At 47.0% G+C, this 9,557-nt stretch overlaps 1 protein-coding gene across 2 annotated transcripts in view; it reads left to right on the forward strand.

Annotated features, from left to right (window-relative positions):
* The first annotated feature begins 8,471 nt into the window (after positions 1-8,471).
* The window catches only part of dnase1l1 (deoxyribonuclease I-like 1), a 34,188-nt gene continuing 33,102 nt past the window's right edge, over positions 8,472-9,557 (forward strand). Inside the window, exon 1 of one of the 2 annotated variants that reach the window (XM_041857251.2) lies at positions 8,472-8,538. The gene's annotated coding sequence lies outside the window, so the exon portion shown is untranslated. Of the gene's footprint in view, positions 8,543-9,557 lie in introns of both variants that reach the window. The other variant, XM_041857252.2, reaches the window with a different exon arrangement.

Raw genomic sequence — 9,557 nt, forward strand, 5'->3', positions numbered from 1 at the left:
AATCAGGGAGCGCTAGATAAAGGGGGAGTAATCAGGGAGCGCTAGATAAAGGAGTAATCAGGGAGCGCTAGATAAAGGGAGTAATCAGGGAGCGCTAGATAAAGGGAGTAATCAGGGAGCGCTAGATAAAGGGAGTAATCAGGGAGCGCTAGATAAAGGGGAGTAATCAGGAGCGCTAGATAAAGGGGAGTAATCAGAAGCGCTAGATAAAGGGGAGTAATCAGGGAGCGCTAGATAAAGGGGAAGTAATCAGGGAGCGCTAGATAAAAGGGAGTAATCAGGAGCGCTAGATAAAGGAGTAATCAGAGGGGAGCGCTAGATAAAGGGGGAGTAATCAGGAGCGCTAGATAAAGGGGAGTAATCAGGGAGCGCTAGATAAATGGGAGTAATCAGGAGCGCTAGATAAAGGGGAGTAATCAGGGGAGCGCTAGATAAAGGAGTAATCAGGGAGCGCTAGATAAAGGGGAGTAATCAGGAGCCGCTAGATAAAGGGAGTAATCAGGAGCGCTAGATAAAGGAGTAATCAGGAGCGCTAGATAAAGGGGAGTAATCAGGAGCGCTAGATAAAGGAGTAATCAGGAGCGCTAAATAAGGGAGTAATCAGGAGCGCTAGATAAAGGGGAGTAATCAGGAGCGCTAGATAAAGGGGAGTAATCAGGAGCGCTAGATAAAGGAGTAATCAGAGCGCTAGATAAAGGGGAGTAATCAGGAGCGCTAGATAAAGGGAGTAATCAGGAGCACGCTAGATAAAGGGAGTAATCAGGAGCGCTAGATAAAGGGGGAGTAATCAGGAGCGCTAGATAAAGGGGAGTAATCAGGGAGCGCTAGATAAAGGGGAGTAATCAGGGAGCGCTAGATAAAGGAGTAATCAGGGAGCGCTAGATAAAGGGGAGTAATCAGGGAGCGCTAGATAAAGGAGTAATCAGGGAGCGCTAGATAAAGGGGAGTAATCAGGGAGCGCTAGATAAAGGGGAGTAATCAGGAGCGCTAGATAAAGGGAGTAATCAGGGAGCGCTAAATAAAGGGGAGTAATCAGGAGCGCCTTAGATAAAGGGGAGTAATCAGGGAGCGCTAGAAAAGGAGTAATCAGGATAGTAGCGCAAGTTTAGATAAAGGAGTAAATCAGGAGCGCTAGATAAAGGGGGAGTAATCAGGAGCGCTAAATAAAGGGGAGTAATCAGGAGCGCTAGATAAAGGGAGTAATCAGGGAGCGCTAGATAAAGGGGGAGTAATCAGGAGCGCTAAATAAAGGGGGAGTAATCAGGAGCGCTAGATAAAGGGAGTAATCAGGGAGCGCTATATAAAGGGGAGTAATCAGGAGCGCTAGATAAAGTAGACAAGAGTAATCAGGGAGCGCTAGATAAAAGGGGAGTAATCAGGAGCCGCTAGATAAAGGGGAGTAATCAGGAGCTAGATAAAGGAGTAATCAGGGAGCGCTAGATAAAGGGGAGTAATCAGGAGCGCTAAATAAAGGGGAGTAATCAGGAGCGCTAGATAAAGGGAGTAATCAGGGAGCGCTAAATAAAGGAGTAATCAGGGAGCGCTTAGATAAAGGAGTAATCAGGGAGCGCTAGATAAAGGGGGAGTAATCAGGGAGCGCTAGATAAAGGGGAGTAATCAGGGAGCGCTAGATAAAGGGGGAGTAAATCAGGGAGCGCTAGATAAAGGGAGTAATCAGGGAGCGCTAGATAAAGGGGAGTAATCAGGGAGCGCTAGATAAAAGGGGAGTAATCAGGGAGCGCTAGATAAAGGGGAGTAATCAGGAGCGCATAGATAAAGGAGTAATAGGAGCGCTAAATAAAGGGGAGTAATCAGGGAGCGCTAAATAAAGGGGAGTAATCAGGAGCGCTAGATAAAGGGAGTAATCAAGGAGCGCTAGATAAAGGGGAGAATCAGGAGCGCTAGATAAAGGGGAGTAATCAGGGAGCGCTAGATAAAGCGGAGGAGTAATCAGGAGCGCTAGATGGGGAGTAATCAGGAGCGCTAGATAAAGGGGGAGTAATCAGGAGCGCTAGATAAAGGGAGTAATCAGGAGAGCTAGATAAAGGGGAGTAATCAGAGCGGAGCGCTAGATAAAGGGGAGTAATCAGGGGAGCGCTAGATAAAGGAGTAATCAGGGACGCTAAATAAAGGGGAGTAATCAGGGAGCGCTAGATAAAGGGGAGTAATCAGGGAGCGCTAGATAAAGGGAGTAATCAGGGAGCGCTAAATAAAGGAGTAATCAGGGAGCGCTAGATAAAGGGGGAGTAATCAGGGAGCGCTAGATAAAGGAGTAATCAGGAGCGCTAGATAAAGGGAGTAATCAGGAGCGCTAGATAAAGGGGAGTAATCAGGGAGCGCTAAATAAAGGGGAGTAATCAGGAGCGCTAGATAAAAGGGAGTAAATCAGGAGCGCTAGATAAAGGGAGTAATCAGGAGCGCTAAATAAAGGGGAGTAATCAGGGAGCCTAGATAAAGGGGAGTAATCAGGAGCGCTAGATAAAGGGGAGTAATCAGGAGAGCTAGATAAAAGGAGTAATCAGGGAGCGCTAGATAAAGGGAGTAATCAGGGAGCGCTAGATAAAGGGGAGTAATCAGGGAGCGCTAGATAAAGGGAGTAATCAGGAGCGCAAATAAAGGGGAGTAATCAGGGACGCTAGATAAAGGGAGTAATCAGGAGCGCTAGATAAAGGGGAGTAATCAGGGAGCGCTAGATAAAGGAGTAATCAGGGAGCGCTAGATAAAGGGGAGTAATCAGGGAGCGCTAGATAAAGGGGAGTAATCAGGGAGCGCTAGATAAAGGGAGTAATCAGGGAGCGCTAGATAAAGGGGAGTAATCAGGAGCGCTAGATAAAGGAGTAATCAGGGAGCGCTAGATAAAAGGGGAGTAATCAGGAGCGCTAGATAAAGGGGAGTAATCAGGAGCGCTAAATAAAGGGGAGTAATCAGGGAGCGCTAGATAAAGCGGAGTAATCAGGGAAGCGCTAGATAAAGGGGAGTAATCAGGGAGCCGCTAGATAAAGGGAGAATCAGGGAGCGCTAGATAAAGGGGAGTAATCAGGGAGCGCTAGATAAAGGGAGTAATCAGGAGCGCTAGATAAAGGGGAGTAATCAGGGAGCGCTAGATAAAGGGGAGTAATCAGGGAGCGCTAGATAAAGGGGAGTAATCAGGAGCGCTAGATAAAGGGGAGTAATCAGGAAGCTAGATAAAGGGAGTAATCAGGGAGCGCTAGATAAAAGGGGAGTAATCAGGAGCGCTAGATAAAGGGAGTAATCAGGGAGCGCTAGATAAAGGGAGTAATCAGGGAGCGCTAGATAAAGGGGAGTAATCAGGGAGCGCTAGATAAAGGGAGAATCAGGGCGCTAGATAAAGGAGTAATCAGGGAGCGCTAGATAAAGGAGTAATCAGGGAGCGCTAGATAAAGGGGAGTAATCAGGGAGCGCTAGATAAAGGAGTAATCAGGGAGCGCTAGATAAAGGGGAGTAATCAGGGAGCGCTAGATAAAGGGGAGTAATCAGGGAGCGCTAGATAAAGGGAGTAATCAGGGGAGCGCTAGATAAAGGGAGTAATCAGGGAAGCGCTAGATAAAGGGGGAGTAATCAGGGAGCGCTAGATAAAGGGAGTAATCAGGGAGCGCTAGATAAAGGGGAGTAATCAGGAGCGCTAGATAAAGGGAGTAATCAGGGAGCGCTAGATAAAGGGAGTAATCAGGGAGCGCTAGATAAAGGGGGGAGTAATCAGGGAGCGCTAGATAAAGGGAGTAATCAGGGAGCGCTAGATAAAGGGGAGTAATCAGGAGCGCTAAATAAAGGGAGTAATCAGGAGCGCTAGATAAAGTGGGAGTAATCAGGAGCCGCTAGATAAAGGGAGTAATCAGGAGCGCTAAATAAAGGGGAGTAATCAGGAGCGCTAGATAAAGGGGGAGTAATCAGGAGCGCTAGATAAAGGGAGTAATCAGGGGAGCGCTAGATAAAGGGAGTAATCAGGAGCGCTAGATAAAGGGGAGTAATCAGGGGCGCTAGATAAAGGGAGTAATCAGAGCGCTAGATAAAGGTAATCAGGGAGCGCTAAATAAAGGGAGTAATCAGGGAGCGCTAGATAAAGGGGAGTAATCAGGAGCGCTAGATAAAGGGAGTAATCAGGGAGCGCTAAATAAAGGGGGAGTAATCAGGGAGCGCTAGATAGGAGTAATCAGGGAGCGCTAGATAAAGGGAGTAATCAGGGAGCGCTAAATAAAGGGAGTAATCAGGGACGCTAGATAAAGGGAGTAATCAGAGACGCTAGATAAAGGGAGTAATCAGGGACGCTAGATAAAGGAGTAATCAGGAGCGCTCGATAAAGGGAGTAATCAGGAGCGCTAGATAAAGGAGTCATCAGGGAGCGCTAATAAAGGAGTCATCAGGAGCGCTAGATAAGGGGAGTAATCAGGAGCGCTAGATAAAGGAGTAATCAGGGAGCGCTAGATAAAGGGAGGGAGTAATCAGGGAGCGCTAAATAAAGGAGAATCGGGGAGCGCTAGATAAAGGGGAGTAATCAGGGAGCGCTAGATAAAGGGAGTAATCAGGGAGCGCTAGATAAAGGAGTAATCAGGAGACGCTGATAAAGGGGAGTAATCAGGAGCGCTAGATAAGGGAGTAATCAAGGGAGCGCTAAATAAAGGGGGAGTAATCAGAGGCGCTAGATAAAGGAGTAATCAGGGAGCGCTAGATAAAGGGGAGTAATCAGGAGCGCTAGATAAAGGGGAGTAATCAGGGAGCGCTAGATAAAGGGGAGTAATCAGGGAGCGCTAGATAAAGGGGAGTAATCAGGGAGCGCTAGATAAAGGGAGTAATCAGGGAGCGCTAGATAAAGGGGAGTAATCAGGGAGCGCTAGATAAAGGGGAGTAATCAGGAGAGCGCTAGATAAATGGGGAGTAATCAGGGAGCGCTAGATAAAGGGGAGTAATCAGGGAGCGCTAGATAAAGGGGGAGTAATCAGGAGCGCTAGATAAAAGGGAGTAATCAGGGAGCGCTAGATAAAGGGAGTAATCAGGAGCGCTAGATAAAGGGGAGTAATCAGGAAGACGCTAGATAAAGGGGAGTAATCAGGGGCGCTAGATAAAGGAGTAATCAGGAGCGCTAGATAAAGGGGAGTAATCAGGGAGCGCTAAATAAAGGGGAGTAATCAGGGAGCGCTAAATAAAGGGAGTAATCAGGGAGCGCTATATAAAGGGAGTAATCAAGGAGCGCTAGATAAAGGGGAGTAATCAGGAGCGCTAAATAAAGGGGAGTAATCAGGAGCGCTAAATAAAGGGGAGTAATCAGGAGGGCTAGATAAAGGGAGTAATCAGGGAGCGCTAGATAAAGGGGGAGTAATCAGGAGCGCTAGATAAAGGGGAGTAATCAGGGAGCGCTAGATAAAGGGGAGTAATCAGGGAGCGCTAGATAAAGGAGTAATCAGGGAGCGCTAGATAAAGGGGAGTAATCAGGGAGCGCTAGATAAAGGAGTAATCAGGGAGCGCTAGATAAAGGGGAGTAATCAGGGAGCGCTAGATAAAGGGGGAGTAATCAGGGAGCGCTAGATAAAAGGGGAGTAATCAGGAGCGCTAGATAAGGGAGTAATCAGGAGCGCTAGATAAAGGAGTCATCAGAGAGCCGCTAGATAAAGGGGAGTAATCAGGAGCGCTAGATAAAGGAGTCATCAGGAGCGCTAGATAAAGGGAGTAATCAGGGAGCGCTAAATAAAGGGGAGTAATCAGGGAGCGCTAAATAAAAGGGGGAGTAATCAGGGAGCGCTAGATAAAGGGGAGTAATCAGGGAGCACTAGATAAAGGGGGAGTAATCAGGAGCGCTAAATAAAGGGAGTAATCAGGAGCGCTAGATAAAGGGGAGTAATCGAGAGCGCTAGATAAAGGGGAGTAATCAGGAGCGCTAAATAAAGGGAGTAATCAGGGAGCGCTAGATAACGGGGAGTAATCAGGGAGCGCTAAATAAAGGAGTAATCAGGAGCGCTAGATAAAGGGGGAGTAATCAGGGAGCGCTAGATAAAGGGGAGTAATCAGGGAGCGCTAGATAAAGGGGAGTAATCAGGGAGCGCTAGATAAAGGGGAGTAATCAGAGAGCGCTAGATAAAGGGGAGTAATCAGGGAGCGCTAGATAAACGGGAGTAATCAGGGAGCGCTAGATAAAGGGGAGTTATCAGGGAGCGCTAAATAAAGGGGAGTCATCAGGGAGCGCTAGATAAAGGGGAGTAATCAGGGAGCGCTAGATAAAGGGGAGTAATCAGGGAGCGCTAAATAAAGGGGAGTAATCAGGGAGCGCTAAATAAAGGGGAGTAATCAGGGAGCGCTAAATAAAGGGGAGTAATCAGGGAGCGCTAGATAAAGGGGAGTAACCAGGGAGCGCTAGATAAAGGGGAGTAATCAGGGAGCGCTAGATAAAGGGGAGTAATCAGGGAGCGCTAGATAAAGGGGAGTAATCAGGGAGCGCTAGATAAAGGGAGTAATCAGGGAGCGCTAGATAAAGGGGAGTAATCAGGGAGCGCTAGATAAAGGGGAGTAATCAGGGAGCGCTAAATAAAGGGGAGTAATCAGGGAGCGCTAAATAAAGGGGAGTAATCAGGGAGCGCTAAATAAAGGAGTAATCAGGGAGCGCTAGATAAAGGGGAGTAATCAGGGAGCGCTAGATAAAGGGGAGTAATCAGGGAGCGCTAGATAAAGGGAGTAATCAGGGAGCGCTAGATAAAGGGGGAGTAATCAGGGAGCCGCTAGATAAAGGGAGTAATCAGGGAGCGCTAAATAAAGGGGAGTAATCAGGAGCGCTAGATAAAGGGAGTAATCAGGGAGCGCTAGATAAAGGGGAGTAATCAGGAGCGCTAGATAAAGGGGAGTAATCAGGGAGCGCTAGATAAGGGGAGTAATCAGGGAGCGCTAGATAAAAGGGGAGTAATCAGGGAGCGCTAGATAAAGGGGAGTAATCAGGAGGCGCTAGATAAAGGAGTAATCAGGAGCGCTAGATAAAGGGGAGTAATCAGGGAGCGCTAGATAAAGGAGTAATCAGGAGCGCTAAATAAAGGGGGAGTAATCAGGGAGCGCTATATAAAGGGGAGTAATCAGGGAGCGCTAGATAAAGGGGAGTAATCAGGGAGCGCTAAATAAAGGGGAGTAATCAGGGAGCGCTAAATAAAGGGGAGTAATCAGGGAGCGCTAGATAAAGGGGAGTAATCAGGAGCGCTAAATAAAGGGGAGTAATCAGGAGCGCTATATAAAGGGAGTAATCAGGAGCGCTAGATAAAGGGAGTAATCAGGGAGCGCTAAATAAAGGGAAGTAATCAGGGAGCGCTAGATAAAGGAGTAATCAGGAGCGCTAGATAAAGGGAGTAATCAGGGAGCGCTAAATAAAGGGGAGTAATCAGGAGCGCTAGATAAAGGGGAGTAATCAGGAGCGCTAGATAAAGGAGTAATCAGGAGCGCTAGATAAGAGGAGTAATCAGGAGCGCTAGATAAAGGGGAGTAATCAGGGAGCGCTAGATAAAGGAGTAATCAGGGAGCGCTAGATAAAGGGGAGTAATCAGGGAGCGCTAGATAAAGGAGTAATCAGGGAGCGCTAAATAAAGGGGAGTAATCAGGGAGCGCTAGATAAAGGAGTAATCAGGGAGCGCTAGATAAAGGGGAGTAATCAGGGAGCGCTAGATAAAGGAGTAATCAGGGAGCGCTAGATAAAGGGAGTAATCAGGGAGCGCTAGATAAAGGGGAGTAATCAGGGAGCGCTAGATAAAGGGGAGTAATCAGGCAGCGCTAGATAAAGGGGAGTAATCAGGGAGCGCTAGATAAAGGGGAGTAATCAGGGAGCGCTAGATAAAGGAGTAATCAGGGAGCGCTAGATAAAGGGGAGTAATCAGGGAGCGCTAGATAAAGGGGAGTAATCAGGGAGCGCTAGATAAAGGGGAGTAATCAGGGAGCGCTAGATAAAGGAGTAATCAGGGAGTGATGAAGTCCAGGTGTGCGTAATGATGGTTGCCAGGTGTGCGTAATGATGGTTGCCAGGTGTGCGTAATGATGGGTTGCCAGGACCGGTGGTGTAGACCGGTGAAGTCAAGCGGGGGAGCGGGAGTAGATGTGACACAGATAAACAGTCATATAACCAACTCAGAACTAAAAAGCTGCAACATTCCACAAGAAGTTGCTGTTCTTTCTCTTTAGTTTGCTTTTCTGGATTCACAAAACCTTCTTAAGAATACATTTCTTCTTAACTGCCAGACTTATGAAGAAAGTTAACCAAAGTTGCTATTTTGTGAATCTGGGCCTTCTTCATGCTACTGGGTTGACAGTGAGGCAGGAACAGAGTCTGCAATAACTCAGGTCTCAATGTGTGGGTGGGTGTGTGTGTGTGTGTGGGTGTGGGTGTGGGTGTGTGTGTGTGTGTGTGTGGGTGTGTTTGCATGTGTGGGCTTATGGAACTCGTCAGCTGCAGCGACCCCTCCTACAGGAAGCAGAGAAGGGAGGTGGTGGGGCAGAGAGGGAAGTGGCGGGGCAGTGTTCTCTTGAACCAGGAAGAAGGAAGTGAACCGACTCCACCAAGTTAGTAAGACCACAGAATCATGTCATTTATCTAACCTTTCTCTCCTCTGTTAACCTTAATTCTTAGCCTCCGTCCCACATCTGTATTTATTTAGTAAACGTTATGGGACTCTGCTCTCCTTTAGTGTGTTCAATGTGTTTCTTGCAAGAGTGTTTTTTGCGAGTGTGTGTGTTTTCTTTGTGTGTGCGTGTGTTTTTCATGTGTGCGTGTGTGTGAGAGGGGGAGCGAGATATCAGTATTAAACAGACATGAGGTGGTCTATAGTGTTCCAGTGTGATTATCCTCAGGACAGCGTCTGTTGTAGTACAGTTGTCTAATGAAGGAGGGTTGGGTGTAATAGCGGTACTGGAATGTGACTCAGGTGGACTCTGGATTCTGGATGTAACACTGCTCTGCGCTGGATGCCTTCAGAAAGTATTCATACCCCTTGACTTATTCCACATTTTGTGGTGTTCCAGCCTGAATTCAAAATGGATTTAATAGATTTTCTTTCTCACGCATCTACACACAATACCCCATAATGACATAATTGACATAAGTATTGACACCCCTGAATAAATACATGTTAGAATCACCTTTGGCAGTGATTACAGCTGTGAGTCTTTCTGGTTAAGTCTCTAAGAGATTTGCACACCTGGATTGTACAATATTTGCACATTATTCTTTTTAAAACTGTCAAGTTGGTTGTTGATCATTGCTAGACAGCCATTTTTCAAGTCTTTTCAAGATTTTCAAGCCGATTTAAATCAAAACTGTAACTAGGCCACTCAGGAATATTCAATGTCGTCTTGGTATGTTTGTCCTTGTGTTTTAGGTTATTGTCCTGCTGAAAGGTTAATAAGTCTTGGGGGTTTAATGTACTATTCTTCTAGTGCGTAGGCTAGTTTAAATGGTCCTGTATAACTCATTTGGTAGAGCGGGGCGTTAGCTGGAAACTGGAGAGAAGGTGTGAGGTACAAGAGTTTAGCGGGAGAGAAGGTATGAAGAAGTTACGTGACTCAACATGACTTTCAATAGC

This window comes from Coregonus clupeaformis, unplaced genomic scaffold (assembly GCF_020615455.1).
Source record: "Coregonus clupeaformis isolate EN_2021a unplaced genomic scaffold, ASM2061545v1 scaf0157, whole genome shotgun sequence".
Lineage (NCBI taxonomy): Eukaryota > Metazoa > Chordata > Actinopteri > Salmoniformes > Salmonidae > Coregonus > Coregonus clupeaformis.